At 39.4% G+C, this 9,834-nt stretch overlaps 1 protein-coding gene across 3 annotated transcripts in view; it reads right to left on the reverse strand.

Annotated features, from left to right (window-relative positions):
- The window catches only part of LOC118915912 (neuroepithelial cell-transforming gene 1 protein-like), a 65,979-nt gene extending 56,400 nt beyond the window's left edge, over positions 1-9,579 (reverse strand). For all 3 annotated transcript variants that reach the window (XM_057498242.1, XM_057498240.1, XM_057498241.1), the window contains exon 1: positions 9,350-9,579. The gene's annotated coding sequence lies outside the window, so the exon portion shown is untranslated. The remainder of the gene's footprint in view (positions 1-9,349) is intronic.
- Between the last annotated feature and the right edge of the window lie 255 nt (positions 9,580-9,834).

A 9,834-nucleotide genomic window follows, 5' to 3' on the forward strand; every position in this document is an offset into this window, starting at 1 on the left:
ATTATGCAAAGAAAACAAAAAAGCCCACAAACACAGAGGCTTAACAACATGCTCCTAAATAGTTAATGGATCAATGACAAAATAAAAACAGAGGTCTAGCAATATACGGAGGCAAATAACAACAATAACTCAACACTGCAAAATCTATGGGTTGCAGCAAAGGCCATGCGAAGAGGGAAGTATATTGCAATACAGGGCTTTCAGGAAACAAGAAGAATCCCATATGATCAGTCTAAACTCACAATTAATGAAACTAGGAAAAGAAGAACATATGAGGCCCAAAGTGAGTAGAAGGAGGGACATAATAAAGATCAGAGCAGAAATACATAAAATTGAGAAGAATAAAACAAGAGAAAGAATTAATGAAACCAGGAGCTGCTTCTTTGAGAAAATAAACAAAATAGATAAACCCCTAGCCAGACTTATCAAGAAAATAAAGAAAGTCTATACACATAAACAGAATCAGAAATGAGAAAGGAAAAATCACTACAGACACCACAGAAATATAAAGAATTATTAGAGAATACTATGAAAAATTATATGCTAACAAATTGGATGACCTAGAAGAAATGGACAACTTTCTAGAAAAATACAACCTTCCAAGACGGACCCAGGAAGAAACAGAAAATCTGAAGAGACCAATTACCAGCAGTGAAATTGAGCTGCTAATCAAAAAACCACCTAAAAACAAAAGCCCTGGTCCAGATGGACCACTGAATTTTATCATTTAGAGAAGACCTAACACCCATCTTCCTTAAAGTTTTCCAAAAAGTAGAAGGTAGGGAATACTTGCTAACTCATTCTATGAGGCCAGCAACACTCTAATGCCAAAACCAGGCAAAGACACGATAAAAAAAGAAAATTACAGACCAATGTCCCTGATGAACAAAGATGCAAATATCCTCAACAAAATATTAGAAACTAAATTTAAAAATACATCAAAAAGATCATCCATCATGATCAAGTGGTATATATTTTGGGGATGCAAGGATGGTAAATATGAGAAAATCCCATCAACATCAGACCAAATCAACAAACAGAAGGGCAAAAATCATACGATCATCTCCATAGATGCTGAAAAAGCATTTGACCAAATCAGTATTCAGTCACGATAAAAAACTCTCAACAAACTGAGTATAAAGGGCAAGTACCTCAACATAATAAAGGCCATATATGACAAACCCACATCCAATATCATACTTAACAGCAAGAAGCTGAAAGCTTTTCCTCTAAGATCGGGAACAAGACACTCTACATACTTTTATTCAACATAGTTCTGGATGTCCTAGTCACAGCAATCAGACAATACAAAGAAATAAAAGCCATCCAGGTTGGTAAGGAAGAAGTTAAACTGTCACTGTTTGCAGACGGCATGGTATTGAACATAAGAAACACTAAAGAATGCACCAACAAACTACTGGAATAACTGAACTCAGCAATGTTGCAGGATACAAAATTAATACACTGAAATTGGTGGCATTCCTATATAACTAACAATGAACTAGCAGAAAGAAAAATCAGGAAAACAATTCCATTCACAATTGCATCAAAAGGAATAAAACACCTAGGAATACACCTAACCAAGGAGGTGAAAGATCTATACCGTGAAAACTACAAGCCACTCATGAGAGAAATTAAAGAAGACATTAATAAATGGAAATGCATCCCATGCTCCTGAATAGGAAGAATTAATATTGTCAAAATGGCCATCCAGCCTAAAGCAATCTACAGATTCAATGCAATCCCTATCAAAATACTGACAGCATTCTTCAACGAACTAGAATAAACTGTTCCAAAATTCACATGTAACCACAAAAGACCCTGAATAGCCAAAACAATCCTGAGAAGAAAGAATAAATCTGGGGGCTTTATGCTCCCAAACTTCAAGCTCTACGACAAAGCCATGGTAATCCAGACAATTCGGTATTGGCACTACAACAGATCCATAGATCAATGGAACAGAATTAGAGAGCACACATATAAACCCAAGCATATATGGTCAATTAATATATGATAGAGGAGGCATGAATATACAATGGGGAAATGACAAACTCTCCAACAACTGCTGTTGGCAAAACTGGACAGCTACATGTAAGGGAATGAAACTGGATTACTGTCTAACTCCATACACAAAAGTAAACTCAAAATGTATCAAAGACGTGAACATAAGTCATGAAACCATAAAACTCTTAGAAGAAAACATAGGCAAAAATCTCTTGCATACAAACATGAGCAACTTTTTCCTGAACACATTTCTTTGGGCAAAGGAAACAGAAGCAAAAATGAACAAATGAGAGTACATCAAACTAAAAAGCTTCTGTACAGCAAAAGACACCATCAGCAGAACAAAAAGGCATCCTACAGTAAAGGAAAATATATTCATAAATGACATATCCAATAAGGGATTGACATCCAAAATATGTAAAGAGCTCACATGCTTCAACACCCAAAAAGCAAACAACCTGATGAAAAAATGGGCAGAGGATCTGAAAAGACACTTCTCCAAAGAAGAAATTCAGATGGCCAACAGGCACATGAAAAGATGCTCCACATCACTAATCATCATGGAAATTCAAATTAAAACCACAATGAGATATCACCTCACACCAGTTGGGATGGCCAACATCAAAAAGACAAGGAACAAGAAATGCCGGTGAGGATGTGGAGAAAGGGGAACCGTCCTACACAATTGGTAGGAATGTAAATTAGTTTAACCATTGCGGAAAGCAATATGGAGGTTCCTCAAAAAACTAAAAATAGATACACCATTGGATCTAGGAATTCCAATCCTAGGAATTTACCCAAAGGAAAGAAGATCTCAGATTCAAAAAGACATATGCACCTATATGTTTACTGAAGCACTATTTGCAATACCTAAGACATGGAAGCAACCTAAGTGTCCATTAGTAGATGAATGGATAAAGATGTGGTACATATACACAATGGACTACTATTCGGCCATAAGAAAGAAACAAATCCTACCATTTGCAACAACATGGATGGAGCTAGAGGGTAGTATGCTCAGTGAAATAAGCCAGGCAGAGAAAGACAAGTACCAAATGATTTCCCTCATTTGTGGAGTGTAACAATGAAGCAAAACTGAAGGAACAAAACAGCAGCAGACTCACAGACTCCAAAAAAGGGACCAGTGGTTACCAAAGGGGAGGTTGGGTGGGGAGGGAGGGGAAAGAGGATTGAGGATACATGGGCATACATGGGGTGTGTGGGGTCATGGGGAAATCAGTGCAGCACAGAGAAGACAAGTAGTGACTCTGTGGCATCTTACTAGGCTGATGGACAGTGACTGCAATGGGGTGTTGGGGGGACTTGTTAATATGGGTGAATATAGTAAGCACAATGTTTTCATGTGAAACCTTCATAAGAGTATATATCAATTATACCTTAGTAAAAAATATGATTACTTTCATGTACCTACACCCATATTTGCTGGCGCAATTACCTTAAGAGAAATTGCTTGGTTTTAAGTACATAATTAAAAATGTGTTTTATTTACCAGATTTCCCTGCAACATGTATGTAACACAAGTACTTACTAGAAGAAGAGGAGAGGAACAGAAAAAATAATGTGAAGAAATAATGGCTGGAAACTTCTCAAATTTATAGAAAAACAATAACCTACACATACAGAAAGCTCAACGAACTCCAAGTACCATAAAAAAGAGATGCACAGACTTAAACAGTAAAAATGGTCAATAACAGGAGAAAAACCTTTAATGCTTGCTGCTTAAAATGGAATTCCAAGAAGATCAATAGCTGACTCATCAAGAAACAATGGAAACCAGAAAGCAGTGGGATAACCCAAAGTGTTCAAAGAGAAAAACTATCAACCAATAACCCTATATGCAGGAAAACTATCTTTCAAATATGAAGGTGTAATAAATTCATTTCTAGATAAACAAAAATTGAGAAAATCTGTTGCCAGTAAGCCTGTCTTAAGAGAAGTATGAAAGGCAGTATTTATGCTAAAAGCAAGTCAGCCCAGATGTAATCTGAATCCACACAAAAAAGAGCACCAATAAAATCAATTTATATGAAAAGGTCAGCAAACAAAATAAAATTTTATAAATAAGAAAACATTCACTTCAGGCAAAAAAAAGCAATATAGGAGAAATAGATAAACAAAAGACATAAAACAAAAGTAAAATAGCACGCATGAATCAAACTACATCAATAATAACATAAAATGTAAATAGGGTAAGCAACCCAAAAAAAAGACAGAAAGAAAGACCGAGAGAAGAGGGGAGGGGAGGGGAGGGAGGGGAGGGAGGGGAGGCGAGAGGAGGGGAGAGGAGGGGAGAGGAGGGGAGGGGAGGGGAGGGGAGGGAGAAAGATGATCTAACTATATATTGTCTATAGAGATTACTTTCAGAGATATGAACAGCTTGAAAAAAGGACAGAGAAAGGTATCACATAAACAGCAAACCACAAGAAACTAGATTGGCTACATTAACATCAGACAAAACAGAGTTTAAAACAACAATAAAAAACTTATCAAACATAAAGGGGGACATCTGATAATGATAAAAGGATTGATTCATCAGTAAAGTTTAATAATTACAAATACGTATGTACCTAATAATAAAATACATGAGGCAAAAACTGACATAAAGGAAGGTAAAAATAAACATTTCGACAGTAATAGCTTCAATATCTGCTTTCACTAATGGTAGAATAACTAGACAGAAGACCAACAAGGTAATACAAACAAGACTTTAACAATCTTATAAACCAACTAGATCTAATAGACACTATAGAGTATGACATCCAACAGAATATATGCTCTTTTCAAATGCATGGAACATTCTCCTTGATAGACCACACTCTAGAGCATTAACCTTAATATATTTAAAGGAATATAAATAATACAAACTATTTTCTCCAACTACAATGCAATGAAATTGTAAATCAACATGAGGAAAAAAATTGGGAAACTCACAAATATGTGGACATTAAACAACACACCTAAACAATCAATGGGTCAAAAAAGAAATAAAAGGGAAATAGAAAATAATTTAAGATGAACGATAGTGAAGATATAAAATATAAACATTTCTAGAATGCAGCTAAAGCAGTGCTTATGGGGAAATTAATAGCTATAAATGTCTACATTATGAAAGAAAAAAATTTCAAATAAGTAAATAACCTTCCACCTTAGGACACTGGGAAAAATGGGGCAAGCTAAACCTCAACCAAGCATAACAGACAGTACAAAGGTTAAAATAGAAATAAATGAAATAGAGAATAGAAAAACCAGTAGGAAAAAAAATCAATAAAGTCCAAAGCTGGTTCTTTGTAAAGACCAACATGATTGATAAACCCTCAGGCACACTGACCAAGATAAAAAGACAGAAGACTTGGTAATTCAAGTCATTACTCTCATGCTGCTTATGTCAACACCCTTTTTCCGATGGACATAATTTCCAACCTCACACAAAAAGTAGAAACCTGGTGGGAAAACCCTCCAATTACTGCTCACAACTTACCTGACTCCCCAAACTTACTAAAACTATACCATCCATAGCTCTTACCCAGGTTAAATTCTCTACCCTTAATTTGGAGAGAATCTTGGTCCTTCTCTGCCTTCTCAGTTGCTTGTTTAATCACTTGCCCTTTCCTATCTCCTCAACCTCTCCTCTACTTACTTATTTCTCCCAGCATATCAACTTTGTCCCTTATGCAAAGTCTGCCCACAAACCTGTGTGGTCTCCCTGTATTATTTCTTGCTTTCCTGTTGCAGTGAAACCTCTTGAAAGTGTAATCCACAAACTTTCTTGTTCTCCAATGTCACTACAAGCTATCAGATTAAACACGCATCATTTTTCATCTAGGCTACTGCAGATTGACTTGCCACAAACTTATCACCTATACTTGAGATTTTTAATTTGGTATGCACAGGTGGGTGCAAGGGTTCACAAATTTGAAAGTTTACATATATGAGCACTTTTTTCAGGAGTCGTTTTTTTTCATAAAATGTAAATAGTGCTAGGATGCCAAAATGTTACCTATTTTTCTTATGTAAAACAGAGCGACTTTAAGAATGCAAAAATGATCATGTCATTGGCTTGTCTTTTAGTATTTCTCCATCACCTGAAAATAAAACCCAAACCCCTCCATGATGTGGATCTTACCTCTTTAGCACAGTACTTCATCACTACCTACCTCCTCTACATCCCTATTTCAGTCCTCTCCCCTACACTACTAGCATCTAGTTACAGCGAATTATTAGCATACCTAGAATTCATAACTCTCATTTGCTTTAGGGCCTTTTAGCATGATTCTCCTCCTCTACATGAAATCACCCATTCCAACCTATTCTCTAAACTGGGATTACAAAAGTGAGGTAGGACAGCAACATGGGACATGTAACATGATTAATTTTTCTTGCCTATGATGAGAAATGCCAAGATATAATGGTTAGTATAGTAAGAACAGGAGGGACTCCATCTTAAGGCTAAGATTCTATTCTAAAAACCAGAGAGTTAGGAGGTAAGATTCCTAACATATTATATCATGATTCGCCAACAAAAGACCCCATCCTAAGGCAAGATAAGCAGTTCTCAGTGATGTGTTTTCACTGCTTGAGGGTAACCATTATCTTGGAAAAGAACAGAATTAAAAAATTCCTTGTGTTAAGTTTACAGAATATTCAGAGGGCTGATGATGGACGGTGATGTAATGTCTCTCACTGGAGACAAACATCATGACACCACACATCAGCCTATGCTCCCCTGGCCCTATTCTTGAAATCCTTAAAGACCCAAACCCTAAAACTTAAGTGCACCTCCTCTCTGAGATCACCTGCACAGCCGCCTGAGTGTGCACTGTCTTAACAAACTTTCTTAGTGCAGAAGCCTGTTGCCCTTCTCTGAACTCTTTTCATTTTAAAGACAAGAACTTGCTGACCTCCTCTGGAGGTAAATGTATTTGTCACTTTGCTTTTTCATTCAATTTTCTAGTCTTAAACCCAAGTCTTCTCTCTATTCTGCTGCAAACAAGTAGGAAAGGGCTACTGAAATCTCTGATATGGGCTTGCAAGTTTCTGTCACCTGGGTGACTGACAGAACTGTGGCTGCATGATCATGCTCTTTGTAGCCTGCCTGAAAAATCTTTCTTTGATTTGGGAAGTTCTCAGAACAAAATCTCACTCCATCCAGTGCACCTCAAATTCTGGCGTGGTAGGGGCTTACTTAGTTCCCACACTCTGCAGATCAAGTAGCCACTAGATGCCAGGTGAACCTGGCTTTAGGAATTGCCAAGGGAGTTTTTAGCAGTTCAGTGAACTTCCCTTTTCTTCCTCTGCTCTTTCCTGTGCTCTACTGTCTGCACAGCTGCTAACATCCACTAATCCTCTTGCTTTATGAACTCCTTCCTTACCTACACTCATCCTCAGGAGACTTCCCTAGTCTGGGTGAGGTTTCACCTAGTGCACAGGGAAAGGCCTCCCCAGACACAGCTGCCTGGTAACATAAAGGGAATAATTTCCTGTTCTCCATCAGGATTAAGTATCCTTTTTATGTGCATTTATGGCATCCTGTGTATACTTATATAGTAACTTTTATCATACATTATTATAATTATTAACTTACCTTTCTTCCCTGTAAGATGACAAGTTCTTGTAGAGTTAAGGACAGTATTTTCCATCTCCATGTTACTAGTGTATGGCATTCATGTATTTCCCAGATAAATCATACCTTATTCCCTTGTCAACTCACTGCAAACACTGTAAATACAATATTTTTAATACTCTATGGAAACTAGTTAAGATGAATATGCTCTTCCCCTTACCAGACTTAATGATCTCTTCATTCCTTATCAAATTTAAACTTTCCAGTCCTTCCTTATAAGTAACATTTGACACAGTTATCATGTCCTCTTTCTTGAAATCCTTTCCTCATTTAGCCTCCTGGATACTGCTCTCACTTGATTCTCCAGAACACTCTCATTACCCTGAGCTTTTAAATGTTGGGAGTGCCTCCAGGTTTATTCCTCAAACTCTTTATTGATATTCACTAGCTAGATGACTTCCCAGTACCATGATTTCAAATGTATTTGCTGATAACTCCCAAATTTATATGTGGTGCGTTCACTTTATGAAATTTCACTGAGCTAAACAGTTATGATCCATACACTCTTTCATTTGAGTGTTATACTTCAATAAATGGTTAAAAAAAGAGAAAAGAAAAATAACTATTGTGATGAGCTCTTAACAGAAGTCTTATATCCCAAAGCAAACCTTTTCTGTAGTCTTTCATTTCTGACACCATGGAAACTGACTCTTCTAGTAGCGCTCAGGCCAAAACCCTCAGACAAAACCTTCTTTCTTCCTTTTCTCTTAATACTACATTTAATCCATCTACAAATCTTGTTAGCTCTACTTTCAAAATATATCCCCAAAATGAGTATTTTCCACATCTCATATGATGTCTCAACTAAAATAACATAATTGGTGTCCCTGTTCTATCCTTGCCACATAGCAATCAGAGTGACCCTTTTAAAATATAGATCACATCGTTTCCTTTTGCTTTCCAGCTCACTAATTCAAAGTCCTCTGGATGGTCTCGGTCCAGCCATTTCTATGATCTCATCTACCATCCTCTCTGTTTCATTCCACTCCAATCACCATGGCCTCTTTGCAGTTCCTTAAATGCACCAAAGATGATTCTACCGCAAAGCCTTTGCACTTGCTGTGCCTCTCTCCAGTCCCGTGATTTAGTTTTAATTTCTTCGGATCTCTGCTCCAACGCCATCTTCATCAAAGAATCTGTTCCTTGTGAGCTTTTAAAAATAGCAACACCATCCCCTCCTTATCTCTAACCCCCTTACAATGCCTTAACTTTTTTCACAGCAGGTATTTGATTACTGTCTTTCTCCCCAACCAGAATTTAAGCTTCATCAGAGCAGGAACGTTACCTGTTCTGCACACCAGAACTCCCAGTATCTCTAATATCTCACATTACGCAAGAGGTGCACAGTATTACTGAATTAGTGTACAATTTAACACTGCCTCTCTTCATTATTTTTGACATGTTTTCCTTCTCTCTTCACTAGCCTTTTTTGGTTCTCCCATTTCTGACCGTTTCGGGCTCTGGTTTTGCATGCAGGGACCGCCCACATCCCAGCACAGAGGCGCGGGGTGGGCAGGGCTGACCCCTTCCACCGTCCCCGCCCAGCCCATGGAGCAGGAGCCCCCGGCGGGGGAAGGACTGGGGTCGAGGAGGAGCGGGAGGAGACAGGGAGTGAGCAGCCCGTCCCTCCCGTCCCCGCTTCCCCCCACCCGGAGCTACGGACCGGACGCCCGGGTTCCCAGTCGCTGCCGCCGCTGCTCTCACCTGCCTTCCGGCCTGGGGTCGGGGGTGTCGGCCAAAGACCCCGCGGCGCCGCCAGCGCTGAGACCGGAGGCCCGGCGACTTCGCCTCCGCGGCGGGGGCTGTTTCTGGGTCGCCGGCTCTGGCCCCATGGCGCGGAGGTGGGTGGTGGGAGGCAGTGGACGCGTGCCGAGGAGACCCACAGGGAAGGGGACCGCGCGCGGCGGCTTCTACCCCCGCAGTAGTTCCGGTCAGGAGCGTGCCGCCGCGGCATTTTCCGGGGTTTGAAAATGGCGGCCACGAAGGGTCCAACCGATCAGAGGACAGCAGGTCGTTGCTAGGATGCGTGAAGTCCCGCCCTCTACCCTCCCAGGGCCTCTGGCGCCTGACCGAAGCTGAAAGAGTGAGGTGGTACCCTGGGCAGTCCTGCAGATTAGGGGATGGCCTTGGTTTAAGAATGACTCCGTTCCTAAATCCCCAAAGCCCAATACCTATTGCACTGTTTATTA

Source organism: Manis pentadactyla, chromosome 3 (genome assembly GCF_030020395.1).
Source record: "Manis pentadactyla isolate mManPen7 chromosome 3, mManPen7.hap1, whole genome shotgun sequence".
Taxonomy (NCBI): domain Eukaryota; kingdom Metazoa; phylum Chordata; class Mammalia; order Pholidota; family Manidae; genus Manis; species Manis pentadactyla.